General features: G+C 44.9%; 1 long non-coding RNA gene across 1 annotated transcript in view; it reads right to left on the reverse strand.

The window, feature by feature from the left end:
- Positions 1-2585: 2585 nt before the first annotated feature.
- Positions 2586-24530, reverse strand: part of LOC124501568 (uncharacterized) — a 29729-nt gene continuing 7784 nt past the window's right edge. The window contains exons 3-8 of the long non-coding RNA XR_006959784.1: positions 15713-15883; positions 15411-15511; positions 15145-15311; positions 13400-13526; positions 12426-12516; positions 2586-2954 (exon numbers count right to left, since the gene is read on the reverse strand). This is a non-coding gene — a long non-coding RNA (uncharacterized LOC124501568). The remainder of the gene's footprint in view (positions 2955-12425; positions 12517-13399; positions 13527-15144; positions 15312-15410; positions 15512-15712; positions 15884-24530) is intronic.

Raw genomic sequence — 24530 nt, forward strand, 5'->3', positions numbered from 1 at the left:
ACAGCAGAGACAGCAGCTGGGTTACACAGAGCAGAGGATTTCCTCTTGAAGCGGTGGTTTACCATTGTGCACACGCCATATATCCCTGGTACCACATACCCCCCACCATATTCCCTAACTCCGCAGAAAGAAGGGGGGTGCCCCTTGGATCAAGATGTATCTTGGTGGTTCACTGAAAAGGGTTGGGGGTTACACTCCTCCTCCAGGACTGAAGATAGTTCTGATTTGCTTCTGGTGTAGCTCGTGGGAGCCTGAGTACGATGGAATGAAACCCCTCGGTGTCTACAAGGCCCCGGGAGCAACCCTGGGACTAATGCAACTGTGTACTGCCCATATTGATCAGAAACCAAGAGACAAGGGAATCAGGAGGAGAAGCAGGCTGAACTGACAGCATGGGGAGGTCCATGTGAGGCCAGGACAAGAGAGGCAGTGTCCACAGGGACGGGGGAGGGCTGGCACCTGTCTCACTCAGAACCCCTTAGCCAAGAAGTCTTGACTAGAGAAGAAACAGAAGGGCACTATGACCAGAAAACACACACCAGGCATCCTGTGAGCCTCAGGGGTCTTGTCCGGGGCTCCTCCCCCTTCTTCTGCAGGAGTGACAGAATCCCAGTGATGTTACAACTTTGCTCCTAGACAAGCTGCGGACCTCTGAGAGGAGGAGCCAGGCAGCAGAAGGAGACAGAAGGGCGTTAGCTATGACCAGGAATCCAAACCTCACCCCCAGCGCCCCAGCATCAAGCAAACTAAGAGTAGTAACCATGGAGCCAAAGGCCAGATTTTCCCGATAGTGTGGCGTCTTCTGAGAAATCCAGCTGAGAAAGGTTTAATGGCAACCTGAAGTGAATGATGCAGATTCTCCAAATGAAGATAGATGATCTTCTAATCTAGGAGGGGGATAATAATCAACTGAAAGGTCCTCCTCGATAATACTCAGGATCAAAAAGAATGAAATCTTGCCATTTGCAACAGCGTGGATGGAACTAGAGGGTATTATGCTGAGTGAAATAAGTCAGTCAGAGAAAGATAAATATTATATGTTTTCACTCATGTGTGGAATTTAAGAAACAAAACAGATGAACACAGGGGAAGGGAAAGAAAAATAAGATAAAATCAGAGGGAGGCAAAGCATGAGAGACTCTTAAATACAGAGAATAAACTGAAGGTTGCTGGAGGGGTTTGGGGCTAAATGGACGATGGGCATTAAGGAGGGCACTTGTTGGGATGAGCACCGGGTTATATGTAAGTGACGAATCACTAAATTCTACTCCCGAGATCATTATTACACTATATGTTAACTAACTTGGATTTAAATAAAATTTAAAAATTAAAACAACAAAAAAAAGAAAAGTCCTTCTCCTTACACGGGCTGGCTTCACAGGCGTGTAATGGGGGCAGTCCCCCAGGGCCCACGCTCAGAAGGACCTCACATTTGCTGTAACACTCTGCTGCCCCTTATCTCCCATCGGGCCCTGCAAATCAGGTAGCTGGTCCCACAGGCAAGTCATACTTGTGTCTGTGTAGGACTAAGGGTTAAGGCAGCAACTAAATGCTCGGGGTCTCAACTTACAAGGCAGATGCCTGATCTGTTCACTATGTCAGACAAAACTCGGCAGAGAATTCTCCCCCCTCCCTCCCAGCCCCCCAGCACACGCACAAGCACAACCCCGGGCTTCCCCCTTGCACAACTGCCAGTCCCAAACTGTAGCTCCATCACATCCGGGCGGGACCACGCCATCACTTGGAGAAGCTAAAGAGTATTCCATTGCATTTCAGGGAAATAAATTAGGACTCAGCAGACAGGCTTATATGCATTTTTACCACGGTTCAGTGAATGCAAGAGAAAACTTCAAAATGAGAGTGAACAAGTGTAAGTTATGTTCTTTAGCAGACTTAACAACCACCGTCAGAATAAGACAGAAAAGTCAAAAAGGAAAGGGAAACGACACTACACAAGAAGATGAAAAACTGCCTTGTAAGGTGGCTGTTTAAGTGAGGGTTAAGGAGCTTTCAGTGAGGTCTCATTAAGCAGAGCCTCTAGGACATTTCCTGCACATAATCCTCCTTTTCTCCTCAAAAACCCTCTTTTGTACACTCTTCTAGTCTTGCCCAGTAAGTTACAACCTTAAGTGGCATCGACCCCTCTGTTTACTTCAATGTCCCAAATCCATATGTTGGAGTCCTAACTCCCAGTGCCTCACAATGTGACTGTATTTGGAGACACAGCTTTAATGAGGTAATTATGATAAAATGAGGCCATATGGCGGCCCCTACTCCAACATGACTGGTGTCCTTACAAGAACAGGAGATTCGGACATAGACGGGTACAGAGGGAAGGCCATGTGAGGATACAGGGAGAAGCTGTCTAAAGCCAAGGAGAAAAAGAGTCCTGAGTTTTATTTATTTATTTATTTATTTATTTATTTATTTATTTATTTATTTATTTATTTATTTATTTTGAGAGAGAGGCAGAGAGAGAAGGAGAGAGAATCCCAAGAAGGCTCCACACTGTCAGCACGGAGCCTGATGTGGGGCTCTAACTCACACACTGCGAGATCATGACCTGAGCCAAAACCAAGAGTTGGATGCATAACTGACTGAGCCACCCAGGTGCCCCCCCAAAAAAGAGTCCTCAGAAGACACAAAACCTGCCAACACTTTGACCTTGGACTTCCAGCCTTCGGAATTGTGGGAAAATAAACTTCTGTTGGTTAAGACACCCAGTGTGAGGTACTTCGTTATGGCAGCCTGAGCGGAATAATGCAGCTAACATCCTCAGAATTCTGGTTCTTGCACAGAGGCAAGCCTGGGCCTCCCACTGAAAAGTCTTATCAGAAGACACCTGAAAGAGGCATCTCTTCAGGAATCTGGTGCTTAGAAGCTTTCCACAGGCATTCAGCCGGGTGTCTCTTCTGGGGATTCGCTGCCTGTGTGTAGACAGAAGCCACTGTACTCTGTGGAAAGAAGGAGGGTATATATTTGGGTGTCATCAGTCACTCAGGCCAGCCCAACGTACCGAACTGCTCACATACTTCTGGGCCCTGTTCCAACCTCAAGAAAAGGCTTTTCTTAGTTGTTTTCTTAGTCCTTGCCCTGAGCAGCAAAGCCCACGCAAAGTCGGTCTTCTGCCCAATGTCCAGGCTGAATTAGCACCCCAAGTTCGCATAAACTGCTGGTCTACTTGTATTCCCTAAGGAAGTTCCAAGCCAAGAGTTGGAGATAGAGGATGTGTCTTACCATCTGGGTATTTCTAATTCCTGGAAGAATTATGTGGTGTCATGAAACTGGGCTCAAGGTAGGACTGACCAGAAGACCTTATTAGATCATTCCTAATAACATTTCCACAGAGTTCTCGCATTGCCAACACTGTGTTAAGCACATCACATACATTTTTTTTTCTCCCAAGAAAGATTTCTGTAACACAGAGGACCCAGACTGCATCGAGAAAAGCAGCAAGAATCAGGTCCATGTCAGGGAAAGAGCTTTGCCAGGTGATCAAATGCTTTTTCCATCACATATCAACTGCTTCTCACTGGATATGCACCTGTGTACCTGGACCATCAGGTACATAATAACTCCTATCTCCTGAACCCACCCTCTCTAACATGTATTATTCAAGAGTAATAGTTTTTAATGAATTTAATTACTTATACCCTGTCTTGTGAAAAGTATTCAAGACAACTCCTAGATGGATATATTGCATATGGCAGGATAGCATTCACTGATTCAGTATGCGCTGAGTACGTCCTATGGCCCAGGCACTGTGCCAGGTCTGGAGAAACAGCAAGAAACAAAGACATGAAGTCTTTATATCTACGCACCTACACAATTTCTGGAGCTCCTCATGTCTTCGTGTGGATTCAAGTTACCACCTGGTGTAATTTAATTCTAGCCTAAAAAACATCATTTACTTACTCATACAGGGAATATCTGTTAGCAACACATTCCATCAGGGTCTTTGGGTAATATCCAGGGATATGTTTATTTCACCTTCATTTTCATTAGTAGTTTTGCCAGACAAAGAGATCTTGGCTTACATCTGTTTTCTGTTTGAGTATTCTGAAGCTTTCCCTCCAGGGCCTCCGGTCTCCTTTGAATGAGAAGTCAGCCATTCATAGTTTTGTACTGTATTTGATGAGTTGTTTTCCTCTTGCTGTCTTCAGGATTACTTCGTTTTTGTCTTTTTTTACAAGTTTATTTATTTTGAGAGAGAGAGAACCAGCAGGGGAGGGGCAGAGAGAGAGAGAGGAACAGAGGATCTGGAGCAGGCTCTGTGCTGACAGCAGTGAGCCCGATGTGGGGCTTGAACTTATGAACCGTGAGATCATGACCTGAGCCAAAGTCAGACATTTAACCAACTGAGCCACCCAGGCACCCCTCTGTCTTTGCCTTTAAGCAGTTTGTTTATAATGTGTCTAGGTGTAGTTCTTTTTGTATTTATGATATGGGAATTCATTGAGCTTTTGGGCCTGCGGGTTAATGCTATTCATCAGATTTGGGAATCTTCACTCATTATTTATTCAGATATTTTCCACTCTTTTCTCATCCCTTTCTGAGACTCCCATTACATGTATTTTGGTGTGCTTGATATTGTCCCATGTCTCTAAAGATCTGTTTTTCTTCTTTTTTTCTCTGTTTTGCAGATTATATCCTTTCTACTGCTTTATCTTCAGGTTCACTGATTCTATCTTCTGCCATCCCACATCTGCTCCTGGGCCCACTAGTGAATTTTTCGTTTTGATTATTGGTACTTTTCAGTAATCCAGTATTTCTGTATGGTTCCCTTTTATAGTTTTTATTTCCCTGTTGAGATTCCATGTTTGTTTAGTATCAGATTTTCATTTAATTTTTAAAATATGGCTTCCTTTAGTTCCTCGAACCTATTTTAAATAGCTGTTTTGAAGCCTTCATCTGCTAAATTCAACATCTGGTCCCACTCAGAGTCAATTTCTATTCACTGCTTTTTTTTTTCTGAGTATGAGTCACATTTTGCTATGTGTTTGCACGTCTTATAATTTTCTTTCTTTCTTTCTTTCTTTCTTTCTTTCTTTCTTTCTTTTGGTGAAAACTGAAAGTTTCAGGTAATATTTGTTTTAGGTAATATTTTAGTAACTCTGGGTTCTGATTTCTTTTCCTGAGGGTTTCATTTTATCATTTGCACTAATCTGCACTTGAATGGCAGAACCTCTCTTCCCCACATTTGTGTAGCTACTGATGTGTGTGTGTGTGTGTGTGTGTGTGTGTGTGTGTGTGTGTGTAGGTTTATTCTTATTATTTTTATTTCTTAGCCTTATTTCCTAGGGGTTGCCCTGTTTCTGTGTGGCCCAATGGTCAGCCAGTGAATTTGGGCAGAGGTTTTTCTCCAACACCACAGGCCCATCCCGCACACAGATGCGTGTGAGGGTTGGGGATGGCGTCTGAGGTTTAGCCAGTGCTAAATTGCTTTGGTTTTCACTTTCTGCTGGGCTGTCTGGGGTCTCTCATGCACATGCACGTAGGTTCCCAGGAAGTCGGGGATGTGTGAGAGCCCATCTCAGTCTTTCTACGGCTCTCCCATTCCAAGATTTCCTGTTAAATTTATGGCTGGTCTGTTGCTTACCCCAACCAGGAGCACATTCTCACACCTGCAGTGCAGTGAAGTTTCCCCATTAGTTTCCTGCCAAGTCCTCTGTTATTGTCCACACTGCAGCCTTTCGCCCTCTGCCCAAAATTGATTTGCTCCCTTTGGCAGCAAACTTGTTTTTTTGTTTTATTTTTTCTGGTCACCCCTTGCTGATAAAGCTGGGGACAGAATTGGGGAGGAGGGCAGGGATAGTAGCAGAACAGACAAAAAGGCTACAGGCCCTGCCATTCCTTCCTGAAGCTCTAGCTATTTTTCACGAGTAAATGCTTCTCAATTTGTTATCTGCCTTTGGCCAATTTCTAGGGCCCAAAAATGACTGGGTGTTTGTTTGGTTTGGTTTGGTTTTTCCAGTTTTCAACTTGTTCTGTGGGGAGTGGGTCCTCTGGACCTTTTTATGCTGCCATAGCTGGAAGGTTGGCCTCCAAAGTGCTTTTTCTTAAACATTAAATGGGATGGAGCATAAATTTCCCAGTTTCCACTTTCTCCACTGCCCCTATAGCCCTACACTTGTTTTGCTTCATTAATTTAAATTACCTGCCTGACCCTCGAAGGCATTTGAGCTTATGAATTATGGTGCACAAGGGTGACAGCTAGATAATGTCCTAAAAGTGTAATGGAATGTGCCAATAGTGCTAATCCTTCCACAAACATCTGCCTTACTAAAAGGCCTGTGTGCCAAATTCTCTGAGATAGAAACCCATTCAATAGGAAGTCCTCGTCTTCAAAGGCCCTAAAACCCTGGGAGAAATGAGGAGCATGGATACAAAGAGGTAGCTCACAATGTAATGCCTGCAGTACACGATACACACGGGAATGTTCTCTGTAGGCTGGGAAAGACAAGAAATGATTTCCTGAGTTTATGACATACAGACCCTTTACATGGCTCAGAAGGTTTCTTTTCAATTACTAAATATTACCTAGGTATTTCTTTTTTTTTTTAATTATTGTTTTTAATGTTTTTATTTTTGAGAGAGAGAGAGAGAGAGTGCAGCAGGGGAGAGGCAGAGATAGGGGGTCAGAGGATCTGAAGCAGGTTCAGTGCTGAGAACAGAGAGCCCGATGCGGGACTCAGACTCCCAAACTGTGAGATCATGACCTGAGCCGAAGTTGGATGCTTAACCAACTGACTGAGCCCACCCAGCCTCCCCACTTAGGTTACTTTTACTTAGGTACTTGGAATTAACTTGCTTCAGCGTGGAATATTATGGAGTGTTAGCGGTCACCTTGCTGTTGGTGATGGAAAGTGGAGGGTGAACAGAATCAAGAACCAGACGTAGACTCTAGTCCTACCTCTACAACTGCTTAGCTCTGAGACTCTGGACACATCATCTACCATTTTAAGAAAGCAGCTCCTGCCTCTGTAGAAGGAGGAAGAGTTGGGGAAAAGGAAATTTGCAGTTCAAATGTTGTGTGGAAGGTAGCCTTTTTCCTACAGTCTTGAGATGATCTTCTCTTTGTTCTCAAGTAGGTAAGGATTGGTCACCAGATTTGCCCAAAGCAATAATCCCCAGAATGATTAAGTAGGGCCCCTCAAGGTTTCTGAGTTTATTTTAGTAACATGTATTGAAAACCTGATGACAATTATGACATCTTTACTGGGGCTTGGGGGGAATGTTACTCATAAAAGCACAAAAGGTTGCACATAATCTCAGGGGACTGACACACCCCTAGAAACCCAAGTTAAAGACTCTTGAGAGAAAGTGATGGAAAAGAGATCACAAAGAGCCTCAAATTCTTGGATTCAACTCTGGCTATTGTAAGCTTCTCGTTCGTTTTAGAACAAAGTAAAACAAAAGTGAAGGTTCGAATTAAAAAGTAACCTAGAAAAGTCTGTTCTAGAAAAACGAAAATTGTTTATGGCTGAGAAAGGCAGACTAGAGAATAAGAAATCCTCTCTTAACAGACTCCCCAGGCCAAAGAAGGAATGGAAAATTAAAGACATTAATACTTCCCATAGCAAAAGAAGGAAAAACTGCAGGAAATGATTAGTACGACTGCAACAGCAATTATAACCAAAGACAGGAAACTGAACCAGGGGGGGCTTATCTCATTAGTTAATTTGAATGCAAAACTAGGGGAGTGTTTGGGCTTGGATGCCTCAAGAAGGCTTTCATCCTTCCATAGCAAGAGTACTCTGAGATCATTTGAAGAGTCACAAGGCTCCATCATGCCTCTTCTTTTTGCCCTCCTCCTTTGGGAAAATGGAGAAACGATTCTGCCAGGTTAAGCGAGCGTTTTGTTTTTTTTTTTTAAGTATCTTCCACTGTTTTCTTCTTCTTCTTCTCCTTCTTTTTTCTAATATTTATCTTTGAGAGAGAGAGGGAGAGAGGGAGAGAGAGAGAGAGAGAGAGAGAGAGATGGAGTGCAAGTGGGGGAGGGGCAGAGAGAGAGGAAGACACAGAATCCGAAGCAGGCTCCAGGCTCCAAGCTGCCAGCACAGAGCCCGACGCTGGGGCTCAAACTCACAGACCGCAAGATCATGACTTGAGCTGAAATTGGACGCTCAACCGACTGAGCCACCCAGGCGCCCTGATAATTTCTCCTTCTAACTTTTTTTTTTTTTAATTTTTTTTTTCAACGTTTATTTATTTTTGGGACAGAGAGAGACAGAGCATGAACGGGGGAGGGGCAGAGAGAGAGGGAGACACAGAATCAGAAACAGGCTCCAGGCTCTGAGCCATCAGCCCAGAGCCTGACGCGGGGCTCGAACTCACGGACCGCGAGATCGTGACCTGGCTGAAGTCGGAGGTTTAATCAACTGAGCCACCCAGGTGCCCTAGGTGAGGATTTGTTGTTTGAACTTCTAGAACATTTATGTTTGATGTTCATTTTGAAATCTAGACTAGATACTTTTATAGAGAACCTGCCCAAGACCTAGGGTAAAAATGTGTCTGATAGAGACCCACACTGAGGATAAAAGAGCCTGAGCCCAGGGGCCAGCAGGTTCCATGTTTGCTTTCACGTTTAATGATGTGTGCTGCCCAGGGATGTTGTGTCAAAGGTCAGAGGTAGCCAAGTACCCAGGGCAGGGGCTGTCACCGTCACAGGCAATACTGTCATTATCTGTGTGCGGTACTACAGCTGCATTTAGGGGTTCCCTTGGTCACTTGGCAAGGGGTATGGCATCAGATGCAGAAGGACAGAACCCACAGCGCTTAAGGACTTTGGGAGAAAAACTAAAATACAACAGCCTGCGTGTTGGCACCCAGAGCTGTGCTTTTGCTATCTAGAAGGTCGTCGAAGCAAGCAGCACCTGAGCGCGGTCTGAATCGTCTGGTAGTGGTGGATAGTGCCACGCAGGAATGCTTCCAGAGAGTTCCCGTGTCATCTCTGTTCCGTCCCCCAGTAACACCATTTCTGGATCAGATACAGCGGATCGGTCCATTTTAGGCAGCTCACTTGGAAGTTTTAGCACCTCTACATGGATATTGTAGTTAAGACCACCAGTGTTCATAAAGTTTCCATCCGTTTCGTTTGTTTTGAGTTCTCCACCAGTCACTGATAGGAGAAGCAATGGTGAGGCTGAGCAAAGTCTACCTAAACACAGCCCTATCTTCTCTCGAATTCCACATTTGCACATCCATCTGCCCACCCGAGCTCCACTTGAGTGTCTAATCAGGCATCACAAATTTAACAAATCTAAAACAGAACTATTTTTTTCATGTTTGCCTATTTATTTTTAAAGCAGGGGGAAGGGCAGAGAGAGAGGGAGAGAGTGAATGTCAAGTAGGCTCCACGCTGTCAGTGCAGAGCCTGATGCTGGACTTGATCCCACCCACCATGAGATCACGACCTGAGCTGAAATCAAGAGCCTCAACCGACTGAGCCACCCAGGTGCCCCCAAACAGAACTCTTGATTCCCTCCCCAAACCTGCTCCTTCTCCAAGTGTTCCTAAGGGAAAAACTCGGAAGTGCCCTTGATTCCTCTTACTGCCTCCCATGCCACATCCTATCCATGTTCCCTGACAAATTCTAGGCTCTACTTTTGGGGTCCGACCATCTTTCACGACCCCTTCTGCTACAGCAAAGTCCAGGCCACTGCTTCTCTCACCTGGAATAATGCAAGACCTCCCCTGGTCTACCTTGACTCTCTACACACTCTTCTCCACATAGCAAGAGTGATCCTTTGAACGCTAAGTTAGATCCTAACACCTCCTATTCAAAATCCCCCAAACATCCCATCTCTCTCTGAACTTAGTTGGTCCTTGCCATAGCCTGTGAGGCGGTGTTCCTAGCCGCCGTCCTGCCACCCTCTCCCTCAGCCCTTGCCCTCCAGGCTGCCAGCCTCCATGCTGTTTCCAGAGCACTCCAAGCTCACTCCTACCTCGGGACTTTTGCACATACTGTTTCCCCTGCCTGCAGAGCTCTTCCCCAATCCCTCAATACGTCACCTTCCTTCGGCTCACCTCCTCACCTTCCTTCAGGTCTCTGCTCAAACATCATCTCATCAGAGATGCCTTCCCTACCACGCTGCCTAAAATAATAACACATTTTTGTCTCTCCCTTAACCTTCTTTGTTTTTTTTTTCATGGCAATATCATTACCTAACATTACTATATATCCCATGTTTTTAAAATTATTTATTTGAGTGAGAATTTTTGTCTTGTTTCCCCGCCATGTCCTAGAACCAAGAATGTGTCTGGCATAGAATAGACATTCACTAAATATTTTTTGAATTAATGTTACTGGGTATTCTGCCTAAGTGGCTGTATACTGGTAATACTTATTTTCTTTTATATAGTGAAATATCATACATACAAAAGTACATACAATGCATATGTATGATTTAAAAAATAAGTGGATACCCATGTATTACCAGGAAGTATATCAACAGTATCTTCTGAAGTACCAAAATAGATTTCAGACCAAGTCAAGTCCAAATTCTTTCACATTATGAGTCAGTTAGGACTCTCTTTGATGTAAATATCAGAAAAGCTAACTTAAACTGGCTTAGACAATAAGGAGATTTATCATATAAAGCCTCTTTAAGGAAGAAAAGAAAGAAAGAAAAGAAAAGAAAGAAAGAAAGAAAGAAAGAAAGAAAGAAAGAAAGAAAGAAAGAAAGATCCAGAGGTCAAGGGACCTTTAGGCAATGGTTAATCCAGTGCTTAGAAGATGTCATCAAACAGGGCACCTGGGTGGCTCAGTCGGTTAAGCCTCCAACTTCAGTTCAGGTCACGATCTTGCAGTTCATGAGTTCAAGCCCCACGTCGGGCTCTGTGCTGCCAGCTCGGAGCCTGGAGCCTGCTTCGGATTCTGTGTCTCCCTCTCTCTCTGCCCCTAACCCACTCACACTTTGTCTCTGTCTCTCTCAAAAATAAATAAACATTAAAAAAGAAGGTGGCACCAAAGAACTGTTTCAATCCTTCTCTCCATTCTGCCTTCATTGGGATCAACCTCATCCTAAAGCTAGCTCACTAATGGTGACAAGATAACTGTGGACAGATGCAGGCCATATGCTCTGTTCCATGTCCAAGAGAGAGCAGGTATGCCTTTATCAAGGCATCATAAGCTAGAGATGCTGAGAACACTCTGATTGGACCTTCTTGGGTCCATATATCACCTCGGGACCAATCACATGCCTAGGGAATGCAACGTGCTGACTGGCTTAGCTATGCTCAAGGGCTCCAACCTCGGAGCCCCAGGTAGAAACATGTGGATTCTCCAGCAGAAATCAGGGGCTGTTGGAAGGGCAGTAATGCAAGCTGGGGTGGTATTCATGAATGTCTACTGTACCGCTGTTCGCCAAAGAGCCCCTGACACCTGGAGTTCAGAGCCAATTGTATTTAGTTGTAGACATAGTCTAACAAGCTTGGCGTCTGCTCTCACAGCCCACGGCAAGGGGCAGAGACTCAAAATAGACAGATTGGCGAAAACAGGCAGTGGCACCAAGTAGACACACGATCCCTAAGAACATGATCATTTAGCCCTAAGGGGAAAAAAACCACAGTGGCTCGTTGGTGACAGGACTGGATTACACCTCCTAATGCAACGGTAATATTATGATGACCCTACATCCAGTGGACAATGGTTAGGAAGAAAAAGGGATGTTTAACAGATTTTGAAGAGATTCTATCAAAACAGCGACTATTATAAGGTAGACACTCCAAGAGATAAGTTTCAGTCCTCCCAAATGAAGCCAACTAAGTGAGCTGCTGTTAGCTGTAATCATCAAAATTATAGTGAGAGGAGAGCCATCTTTTCAATGGGTTTAGGGAATTTCTACCTATTCCAGGCCTGTTATTAAAAGGAAATCGTAGCAGTTTAATGAGCAAAATGAGTGGTTGGGGTTTTGTTTTGTTTTGTTGTTTTGCGGGGGGGGGGTTGTTATTGTTTTTGTTTTTCATAAAAAGAAAGAAGTAGTCCTTTTCAAACTCAAAAACTAAAAGGGGGAACTTAAGCTTTGGCTCACTATCTTTCCCACTTCTAGTAAGAAGTATGTTGGGGGCGGCTGGTGGTTCAGCCGGTTAGACGTCCAGCTTTGGCACAGGTCATGATCTCACAGTTCATGAGTTCGAGCCACATACTGAGCTCGGCATTGGCAGTGTAGAGCCTGCTTGGGACTCTCTCTCTCTGCCCCATCCATGTGCTCTCTCTCTCTCTCAAAATAAATAAATAAACTTTAAAAAATAATTTTAAAAAAGTACGTTGGAAGTGGATATTTACTTTATACTTACTGGCAACCTGAATTTATTTTAGCTTGAATGTCCCTGACTGCATTTTGAGCAAGGAGGCAGTGGGGAGCATGGCCCACGGGTTTGCACATGGAGAAATCAAGACACGAACTAATGAAATAACTCACCTCTGGGGCTCTGTGGGTCCACTCGATGGCAGAACTTCCAATGTTGGTCCAACTCTTATTTGTGTGAGGCTGCTGATTTTGTTTTCAAGTACTAAAAATAAAAAAGAGAGGAATCAAGATCTGAGACTAAAGAGGAGCCAGGACTCTACATGGGGACTCTGCCTAGGGGATTTTGTTCCATTTGAAAACTCACTGCGACGTCCTACAGTCCATAATCACTTTTTTTCTTTAAATCTTTTACTTCTTCCATTAGGCAGACTTAATTAAGAGTAGAAATAGAGGCACATGGGTGGCTCAGTTGGTTCAGCATCCGAATCATTGTTTCCTCTCAGGTCATGATCTCACAGTTCGTGGGTTTGAGCCCCACGTTGGGCAGTACAGAGCCTGCTTGGGATTCTCTGTCTCTCTCTGCCCACCCTGCTCATGCTCTCTCTTTCTTTCTCTCTCTCTCTCTCTCTCTCTCTCAAAATAAAATAAGTAAACTTAAAGAGAGTAGAAATAGCAGGCTGTTCCCCAAGTGATACAATCTGAGAGCCACTTGAGAAAGGTGTTCACTCTACATTCTCCACCACCATTATGAAGTCCCACCAGTAGAGATTACTGGCACGGAGGTGGGAGGGACAAGGTATTTTTCCACTTTCAGGGGCCTCCTAATAAATGGTATATATTCCTGAGAGACCTGATAAGACCTCCAGCTGCAAGAAGCAAGCCGAGAAGGGTATGTGGAAGAGAAGTAAAGGGAGCAGAGTTAGACCAGCTGGTTACTTTTACCTTAATCCAGCCTTACTTACTATTGTCCTTAATCCCCCACCTTTCTGAGTCTCCCTAATCTGGAACCCTCCACCTAAACTGTCATTCCAGAGCACTGCAGCCCTTGCCCTCCCTCTCTGCCAGGCCCTGTATGAGTCTGCTTGGAATGCCACGACAAGGTCCCACAGCCTGGGACGCTTAAATAACAAAAATTCACTTCTTACCATTGTGGAGACTGAAGTCTGAGATCAAGGTGCAGACGGGGCTGGTTCCTTCTGAGGCCTCTTTCCTCGGCCACCTTCTCTTCGTATCTCCACAGGGCCTTCCCCCTTGTCTGGGTCCCCATCTCTTCTTTTTTTTTTTTAATTTTTTTTAATGTTTATTTATTTTTGAGACAGAGAAAGACAGAGCGTGAACAGGGGAGGGTCAGAGAGAGGGAGACACAGAATCTGAAGCAGGCTCCTGGCTCTGAGCTGTCAGCACACAGCCCGACGCGGGGCTTGAACTCACAGAGTGTGAGATCATGACCTGAGCCGAAGTCGGATGCTGAACCGACTGAGCCACCCAGGCGCCCCTCCCGATCTCTTCTAATAAAGATAGCAGCCACACTGGATTAGGGGCCACCTTAATGAGCTCATTTTAACTTAATTACCCTGTTAACAGCGGTCTCCAAATTTGGGCACATTCTGAGGTACCAGGGGTTAGGGCTTCACACGTGAATTTGGGAAAACCCAAATCAGTCCACAACAATATCTGGCCTTAAAGAGTCCCCTCAGGGGCACCTGGGTGGCTCAGTCGGTTCAGCATCCAACTCTTGGTTTCAGCTCAGATCACGATCTTACAGTTTGTGAGTTCAAGCCCCACATCGGGTTCTGTGCTACCGGTGGGAAGCCTGCTTGGGATTCTCTCTCTCTCCCTCTCTCTCTGCCCCTTCCCCACATGAACTCTCTCTAAAAATAAATAAACTTTAAAAAATAAATAAAGAGTCCCCTTAAAGTCTCTTGACTCCTTTTCTGAAATATTGACCCTGAATCCACTTCAAATTTACTGTAACAGGTTTCTTTGAGGCAGAATTTTCTAGTCTGAATGGCACCCCTCCCCAGCCTCCCAAAAACATTAGGCAGGACACAGTATGTTTAAACTTGGAGGGCAACCTGCCTGCAACTTGTGAGTTTGTTTGCTTGAACAACTGGGTTCCATGCGGGGTACCCTGAACTATCCCCCGGGACAACTGTCTGGATTGGGCCTCTCTGGTGACAGGCACACTAGGATTTCTGAGGAGCTGTGGGCCCAGGCGGAGAGCTGCCTCCTGCCAGCAGCTGACCAGAAACGAGAGCAATTGAGAATTAAAGGGAAAAATTGCCCCAGCACCGAAATAAAAGCAAAGGCCCTTGCTTCCTCCCTTGGTTGCATCCTGGGATCACAGAGATCTCTACGGCAGCTAGCCCAGCTCTCTGATTGAGGCCATCCCTCAGGCTTTAGTTCTGAGGGATACCTGGGCTGCATACCTTTGTAAAAGAATGGCCCTGTGTCAGGTTTGGACTGTCACTGAGCACAGGCTGGAGGTATTTGTGGAGTGCCATCACTCCAAGGCCCTATGGTAGGAGCAGCTCCCAGCTTTCAGCCTCTTCTCTGAGCTGTGTGACCACACCCTGATTCAGATAAACGGCCTCTCATCCCCCCTGCACCCCACCCCATGCCTCGGCCCCACTACCCTGGTCACTGGGCTGGTTTCGGAGTCTAGAAAGCACGAGGTAATTTCTACACATATTCCATCCACTCAGTGGCCACCACGCCCAGGGGTGTCCTCTCCGCTGTTCAACCTGGAGAATTTAGGGCTGGACGGCAGTCCTGTGCAATGACCTTGAATCAGGGCCTCACAAAACAGTGTGCAGGCAGTCTCAGTAGTTCACAGACGCACCCTTAACTAACCCAAGAAAGCAACCTTCCCTGTGGAAGAAAGGAATACCATCTCCTTTTCTGGAAATCCTTAAAAATCGGCGAGAGGTTCATCTTGTTTGAGCTGGAGGACATGGGACTCCAGAGGGGACTGTCTCCTGGGGCCCGGCGTTCTCCTTGGATCTGCGCCCGGCTCCCTAACACTGGTCAAGCTCAGCAGGGACTCCTCCTCCGGACCTGGAACCGTGTCCCTCAGTTGTGATTGCTCTGGACACCGCGGCCTCTCCCCCACCCGGCTCTTGTGCTGTTGGGGCTCGCTATTCCAAGAACACTGACCGTGCGCTTTGCTTGCAGTGACCCGCTGGTGATACCACACTCTGCGGATCTCGTGCTCTGAGATGCTGATGCTCTGCCCACGCACGGGTTCCTGTGGGCCCCTGTAAGGGACGAGATACATCAGTGGCTCAGAATCAACTCGACTCTCTAGACTCATCCACTGTGTCCTTTCCTCCTGGTTGCCATCACACTGGCTGACTGCACTGTCAGCAATCACCTTCCATTTGCCCACCTTGCATTCCACCTTGCATTTGCCCACCAGCCTTCTGCCCTCCCTTTTGACCCCCTAGTCTCTTCCTTACCCCCTTCCGTCTGGTTTCCGTGTACTGCAAGTCAGTTTCATTTTAGAAATGGCGAGTTAATTCCATGTGCCAGGTGCCACGGGGGAGCGAATGCACGGCCTTGGCTACAGAGAGATGAGATCCGTGGGGTGCACAGAAACAGCCACGCTACCAGGCAGAACATTCCAAGCCCTGTAAAAAGAGACAGAGGAAGAAAGGAGAGGTAGTTGTTTGGGGGACACTCAGGAAATCGCCATGAAGGAGGCGGCATTTAAGATGAGCTTCAAGGACCAACGAGGTCTTTGACAGGCCAGGACGTGAGTCATTCCTACAAGCGGGGCAGGTGGGGGGCGGGGGTGGGCAGGGGCAGCACAGAAAGTATCCAGGCTGCAGAAGAAGGGAGAGATTTGAGGGAGGAGGGGATCTGGGGGTCAGATGGAGAGGAATGTCGCCCTGGAGAGGCCGGCTGAGCCTGGTGAGCCACTGAGTGAATGAGCAGGACCCACTGGGAGGAGTAGTCACAGGTCAGTAACTTCTCACCGACTAGGCTTTGTTCCAACTCGACTGCCTAGTAATCACAAAGGAATTGAGTCATTCTTACAACTGCGAGACCCCCAAGTTGTTTTATGTCAACCTTCTTGGTCCTGGGGCGTTCGTGAAAACTGAAAAGTATAATTCAGGGGGCTCATAATGAGTCAGTGATTTCAGAATCTGCACGTGAGCAGGGTCGGGAGTCTTCCTTGTGAGTCTCCCCTAAGGAAAGTGTGAGCACCTGCCAGGTCATCCAAGCCTGGGGAGCAGACTGGGGCGCTGCCCGCCCCTCCCCCAGCCCCCCTCTGAAAGCCAGGGGCTGATCCAGCAGCTGTTGGGGGGGGGGACCTCGGGCCCTCCCACCTCAACCCCTCTCCTCATCGGCTCTGACTTGGGGGAGAACTGGGTCATCACTTCACCATCCTGAGACGGCTGCCAAGAAGGCTCTGTCCCCGGAGGACAGTTTTGGCTGTTCCTGGACGGCAAGCGCGGGTGAAATGGAAGGCGGTCGAGATGGCAAACAGTGCGTCAGGGGATAGCGATCAGGGCTATCCCCTGATAGCCCTGAGGAGGGTGGTCACCACAGGCTGCTGCTGAAATGTCACACTGCGCTGGCACACGCCGGTCCTCCTGTTTCAGTTACTAGATACTTTTTCCCTTATTTAAACATATCCAGTCGATGCCATCCTGCAGGTATCTCTTCACTGGGCAAGAAGACAAAAGCTATATGTTTTTAAAATACATTTAAATATGCTTTTCCCTCTGCAAGCCAATGTGTATGGCTTTTTTCTTTTATTTTCTTTAAATGTTTATTTGTGCATTTTTGAGAGAAAGAGTTAGAGAGCAACCACGGGAGGGGCAGAGAGAGAGAGGGAGAGAGAGAGAATCCCAAGCAGGCTCCATCTGTCAGCACAGATCCCCATGCGGGGCTTGAACTCATGAACCATGAGATCATGCCCCGAGCGGAAACCAAGAGTCGAACATTTAACCGACTGAGCCACCCAAGTGCCCCTATGGGTTTTTTTTCAATTAATTATTTGAAATATACTTTGCCAAAAATCATAGCCTGTCATCTTATAGCCTTGTTTTAATAATACACTGCTTTTAGGGACGCCTGGGTGGCTCAGTTGGTTGAGAGTCCAACTCTTGATTTCAGCTCAGGTCATAATCTCATGGTTCGTGGGGTTGAGCCCTGCATCGGGCTCTGTGCTGACAGCTCAGAGCCTGGAGCCCGCTTCAGATTCTGTGTCCCCCTCTCTGTCTGCCCCTCCCCTGCTTGTGCTCTCTCTCGCTCTCTCTTTCTCTCTCTCTCAAATATAAATACACATTAAAAATTTTTTAATAATAATAATGCACTGCTTTTATAGCAACTCTACCTGTCAGGCAGTGTCCCTGAATTGGCAAAGGTTTGTCTTGTTTTTTGAAGAAAGCTACAGGTTGGGGGTCAGGAGCCATGTCCTTCTTCTGGTTCTCTTGGAGCTTCCGTTTCTCCATCATCTACTTAATGAATTAGTGTTGGAAAAACATGCTGAGACGGAGGCATGAAAACCACTATAGGGCCAGAGGTACGGAAGTAGCTCATCTTAAGCAAAAGAAGCATTCCTGTGTGCAACATAGGCTTTTTTTTTTAACATTTATTTTTGAGAGACACAACATGAGTGGGGGAGGGGCACAGAGCGAGAGGGAGAGGGAGGGAGGGAGGGAGGGGGAGAGAGAGAGAGTCCAAAGCAGGCTCCAGGCTCTGAGCTGTCAGCACAGAGCCTGAAGTGGGGCTTGAACCCAAGAACCAGGAGATCATGACCTAAGTCAAATCAGATGCTCAACGGGCTGAGCCACCCAGGTGCCCCAAAAACAGTCTAGTTGCTTAGAGATACATTAAATTGAAAAAAAAATCTTGACCATGTCATTAACATTCCTTGAGTAAATGTAGCTAGTGTTTTGTAAGGATATTCTTTTAATGTCCCTTGACCTTGGGCAAAGATTCTCATGCATATGAATCACCAGGGGACTTCCTCCTCACCCAAAACTTGGACCTCATGAGACTTTGCTCTTCAAAGTGTGGTCTTTATGACAGCATCATTGGCATGCCTTAGGAGCTTATTAGAAATGCAGGATCTCAAGCCTTACTCCAGAATGCATCAGGACCTTATTTTAACAAGATTCTCAGGTGATTTGTATGCATATTAAAGTTGAGAAATATGGCTTTAAGTGCAGAATATTTGAAGTCTTTTTTTTAAATTTAATTTATTTTTTTTTAAATTTACATCCAAGATAGTTAGCATATAGTGCAACAATGATTTCAGGAGTAGATTCCTTAACGCCCCTTACCCATCTAGCCCATCCCCCCTCCCACAAACCCTCCAGCAACCCTCTGTTTGTTCTCCATATTTTAGAGTCTCTTATGTTTTGTCCCCCTCCCTGTTTTTATATTATTTTTGCTTCCCTTCCCTTGTATTCATCTGTTCTGTGTCTTAAAGTCCTCCTTGGGGCGCCTGGGTGGCTCAGTCGGTTGAGCGTCCGGCTTCAGCTCAGGTCATGATCTCATGGTTTGTGAGTTCGAGCCCCGCATCAGGCTCTGTGCTGACAGCTTGGAGCCTGGAGCCTGCTTCGGATTCTGTATCTCCGTCTCTCTGCCCCTCCCCCACTCAGGCTCTGTCTCTCTCTCTCAAAAATAAATAAACATTAAAAAAAATTTTTTTAAGTCCTCATATGAGTGAAGTCATATGATATTTGTCTTTCTCTGATTTCGCTTAGTATGATACCCTGTAGTTCCATCCACGTAGTTGCAAATGGCAAGATTTCATTCTTTTTGATTGCCAAGTAATACTACATTGTGTGTGTGTGTGTGTATATATATATATATATATATATATATATATATATATATCACATCTTCTTTATCCATTCATCCATCGATGGACATTGGGTGCTTTCCATACTTTGGCTATTGTTGATAGTGCTGCTATAAACATTGGGGTGTATGTGTCCCTTCAAAAACAGCACACCTGTATCCCTTGGATAAATACCTAGTAGTGCGATTGCTGGGTCGTAGGGTGGGTCTATTTTTTAATTTTTTGAGGAACCTCCATACTGTTTTCCAGAGTGGCTGCACCAGCTTGCATTCCCACCAGCAGTGCAAAAGAGATCCTCTTTCTCTGCATCCTCACCAACCTCTGTTGTTGACTGAGTTGTTAATGTGAGCCATTCTGACAGGTATAAAGTGGTATCTCATTGTGGTTTTGATTTGTATTTCCCTGATGATGAGTGATGTGGAGCATTTTTTCATGTGTCAGTTGGCCATCTGGATGGCTTCTTTGGAGAAATGTTTATTCATGTCTTTTGCCCATTTCTTCACTGGATTATTTGTTTTTTGGGTGTTGAGTTTGATAAGTTCCTTACAGACTTTGGATACTAACCCTTTATCTGATATGTCGTTTGCAAATATCTTCTCCCATTCCGTCAGTTGCCTTTTAGTTTTGCTGATTGTTTCCTTTGCTGTGCAGAAGCTTTTTATGTTGATGAGGTCCCAATATTTCATTTTTGCTTTTGTTTCCCTCGCCTCTGGAGACGTGTTGAGTAAGGAGTTGCTGCAGCCAAGGTCAAAGAGGTTTTTGCCTGCTTTCTCCTCAAGGATTTTGATGGCTTCCTGTCTTACATTTAGGTTTTTAATCCATTTTGAGTTTATTTTTTTGTGTCTGGTGTAAGAAAGTGGTCCAGGTTCATTCTTCTGCATGTCGCTGTCCAGTTTTCCCAGCACCACTTGTTGAAGAGACTGTCTTTATTCCATTGGATATTCTTTCCTGCTTTGTCAAAGATTAGTTGGTCATACATTTGTGGGTCTATTTCTGGGTTCTCTATTCTGTTCCATTGATCTGAGTGTCTGTTTTTGTGCCAACAACCTGGACATTCTTAATGCACCAAAGGCCCTCACAACTTAAAGATACCTTGTAGTAAATATACTGATAAAATAAAAAATTATTTGGCCTTCTTAGAAATGTTTCAAACATTTGGAATTTCTTAACACAACTTTTTTTTTAACAGAGTGGAAGTTAGAATGGCTTATTCTTGATCATGTCTTCCCACTTATTAAATTAGATGACTCCTTCCTTACTACTATATCCTAGTTAGCTCGAGTCAGATTTTAATTGCTTAAACTATTCAATTTATGAATCTACCGGGTCTGTTCCTCTTCCCAGGAGAGGAAGGGGAAGGGAAAGTCAATGAAAATTAAATGACCTAATTTTGCTCTTCTTCCTAAACTTGGGAAATGAGCTGATGAAAGACAAAACTCAAGCCTATTAGGGACTTGTTGGTATAGTTGTGCCCCTTATCCATGGGAACACGTTCCAAGCCCCCCATTGGGTGCCTGAAATCAGAGATGGTACCAAACTCCACATACACTGCATTTTTTCCCGTATATACACAACTATGATAAGGTTTAACTTCTAAATTAGGCACAGTAAGTGACTAACAACACGAATAATGAAGTAGAACAATGATGATATACTATAAAAAAAGTTATGTATCATATTGCGCTGTACTCGCTCTTCTTGTGATGACGTGAGATGATCAAATGCCTACATGATGAGATGAAGCAAGGTGAATGACATACCACAAGGCTCCTGGTGACCTTCTGACCATCCATCAGAAGGAGGGTCATCTGCTTTGGACCTTGACTGCGGGTGACCGAAACCATGGCTGAGGGAGAGGGAAGAATTACTGGATATGTCAACTGGCCCTGCGATCCTCAAATAGTTGGTTGGAAATGTGCATATTTAAATACCCCCATTGAGAATAATTTTTCTCCCACCAGAACGCATAGTTCCTAAGGGTTCGTCTGCCCTTCCTGAGAGAGACACAGACTGAAGCGAACTCTGTGCCCTGGCCAGCTCTCCCTATCACCTGCATGGCCCACACTCCCTTTTTGTCCCCCCACCAGTCTGGTTAAGGGCTCCTGAGTAAAACCAAACGAAGACGTGAAGATGGGCAAGACGATGAAGCCTGTGTAGCATGAATCCTGTAGCCTTATCCCTTTACAGTTTCTGGGCTTTTGCTTCGATGCAGGGCTTCAGTCTGCCCTGGAAAGACGTGACACTTTACATAGGTGAGCTTGACTCAGAGAATTGCTCTGCTTTAGAGTTGCCTGAAACATGGAAGCAAAGAATCTTCTCATAAGTATAAAACAGTGCTTTGTATTTAGCATTTAGCAATTCTTTAGGAAATCCTTAAGGAAAATGCTCGAATATTTCCAACAAACTCTTGGTGGATTTGTACACAGTTCTCAACCTTTCTGTAGCTGGGAAATGCATCTTCTGGTTTTTCTTGTCTCTCTTAGTACCTCCTCAGCTGACTCCACTCAGATGAATACTTAAGGTGAGATTTCCACATTTTGAATGTTTGTAACTATTCCCTAAACTCTCATAAAGGTCATACATTTCCCCAATACTAATTTGAAACCTTGAAAGTAGTCAGCAACAGAGGCACAAATCCCTTAACCAACTTTATAGAGAGAGGTGCTTGAATCAGTCAGAAGAACTCATGTTCGGAAGGCAGCTCCAGGGGTAAGGGGAGCGCAACAGACAGAATTCTCACTCACTCAGACACTTACTACATGCGTGAGTTTGAGCGAATCATGGAACCCTTTTTGAACCTCAGTTTCCTCACCTGTAAAATGGGAAGAATAATACCTTCTAAAGACTATTATGAGAATAAAATGTGTGTGAATGAGTTCTGTAAACTGTGAAATGATATAAAGATATGCAGCATGATTATTACTATACCCCTGAGATACGAGAGGGTCACCAGGCCTCTTAAAGAGCTTAAGAAAGAAGCTTAGAGCCCAAGAAGGAAGCCAAAAGGTGAGGGCCGAACCCTTCATGGCAGTAAACAGATGCAGCTGGCCCCGTGAGTGTTCTCACATCTATGAAGCACAGGCACCTCATGCCACAGGTTGATGTCCTATTTATGAATATTATATAATCCAAGAATCTCCATGGCTTCCTACTTCTTAAGGTCACTCTTTTACTTAAAATCAAAGTCAATGACTTAGGTAGTGATGATGGCAGAGCTTAGAACACATATTTGCCTAACATACCTAAGGGCACGGGGATTTGCTTTCTTACCCACACTGCAATTGATTTATCTGCTGTCCTCTGACTCCAAATGATTATACCCAGCTCTATTTTACTTCTCCTTGCTTTCCGGAAAATCCTGGGCTATGACCCTTTTCATTCCCCCAAAGAGCCCAAAGAGTGTTAGGAAGTTCAGGAGTTGCACAGGAATGCCACACAATTTGCAAACTCTTCAACTTTACTGTCAGACATCGTTCTGAAGTCCCGCATTCCCACAAAGGGAATGTTTTATGTGTCTCTCCATAGACCGTGGTCTTCTGTCATGTTGTTAGCTAGCCCTCCCTGCTTCCCGCCTCTCCTGACCCTTCCATTTCCTCCTTTAGGATCCCAATCTCCTTCCTGAGATGCCAGTAGAGTACCCCTGCTTCCATATCATGCAGAATGATTTAACTGTGTGTGTGTCTATACTCCTCCCAGCTCAAGAAATCTAAGGAGAGAGGCTGGCCTTTCACAACCAGAGAGGGTGATGGATGGACGAATGAATTTCATGAATGAGATGCCCGGCACACAGTTTAAAACAAGGTTCCCAATGGAAACCAGAGGAGACATTCAGCTTGTTCAATGGAATGAATAATGCCCAGAGGTGGCGATTTTTCAGGTCATTGTCATAGAAGTAATATGTGAGGTCAGGCTGATGAATGTCTTTGCCCAAGGAGCAAAGAGCATCTTTGCTCTGCTTGAAAGATTCAACTTGGGGAAAAATACTTAGATTTAATGGATGATCCCAACTGTCAGAGACTGAAAATCAGGTTGGGACCTAAGAGAACACAGCTTCAGAACAGTTGTGAGACTAGAACCCAGATGATAAGGGTTTAAGAAATAAACGGGGGGGGGGGGGGCGCGCCTGGGTGGTTCGGTCAGTTAAACATCCAACTTTGGCTCAGGTCACAATCTCATGGTTTGTGAGTTCAAGCCCCACATCGAGCTCTCTGCTGTCAGCGTGGAGCCTGCTAGGGATGCTCTGTCCCCCCTCTCTTGCCCCTTCCCTGCTCTCTCTCTCTCAAAAATAAACATTAAAGAAAAAAAAGAAATGAATGGGAGGTGAAGTGATGAAGGCAATACATACGTTTAGCCTGCTATATTCTTATGTGAATCATTAGCAAAGTTAGCAAGCATTTTAAGAAAAAGCCAAGGGGGAAAAATTCTCTTTTACCTATTTATTTGTTCCTGTAACTAGCTTATTCAAGAGTCTCAACTTGTTGGGGCATAAGCATGAATCAGTTTTATTGCTGCCAGTATCTGCCCCCAGCTGTTCTCCGTGAAATTGCCATTTCCCACAGACTAGCAGTACATCAGGGATCAGATTGGCCAGATTTAATAACTTCTCTAACAGTTTTGGTTATTAAACCAGTCTATGTCTGTTTTTCAGGTTCAGTTCTAATTATTAAAACTAACAGCAACAACAGATAGGAAATACTGGAACGCTCCTACATGCACTGCTGGTGGGAATGTACAATGATGCAACTGTTGTGGAAAGCAGTATGGCAGTTCCTCAAAAATTCAAGCACAGAATCACAGTATGATTCAGCAATTCCACTTCTGGGTGAATATACAAAACCACCGAAAGCAGATACTTGAATAGATACTTGTGCACCCGTGTTCACTACAGCCTTGTTCCCAATAGCCAAAAGGTAGCAGCAAGCCAAGCGTCTGTTGACAGATGAAAGAGTAAACAAAATGTGGTATATCCATTCAGTGAAATATTATTCAGCCTTAAGAAGGAAGGAAATTCTAATATATATGTTATAACATGAATGAACTTGAAAACATTATGCTAAGTGAAAGAAGCCAGATGAGAAAGACAGACAGCGTATGACTCCATATATATGAAGTAGGCAAATTTATAGACAGAAAGAACAGTGGTTGCCAGAGGCTGGAGGAAGGCAGAATAGGGAGTTAGTGTTTAATGGAGATAAAGTTTCGGCTTGGGAAGACGAAAAAGTCCTGGAGATGGATAAGTGGTGATGGTTGTTGTGAATGTAACAATGCCCCTAAGTTATACATTTAACATTATTAAAATGATAAATTTTATATCATGTATATTTCACAACAATAAAAAAATTTTTTTTTTTTCTTAAAAACTTAAAACCTTCCACCTCAATGTCACTTGCCTGGCTTATTGGCCCCCTGGAAAGCAGCTTATTGGGTCTGCCTCTCAGATAATTTGTGTTCCTTCA

The sequence above is a fragment of the Lynx rufus genome, unplaced genomic scaffold (genome assembly GCF_022079265.1).
Source record: "Lynx rufus isolate CCGP_SWC_20201006 ecotype Redwood Valley unplaced genomic scaffold, mLynRuf1.p SCAF_7, whole genome shotgun sequence".
Taxonomy (NCBI): Eukaryota; Metazoa; Chordata; class Mammalia; order Carnivora; family Felidae; genus Lynx; species Lynx rufus.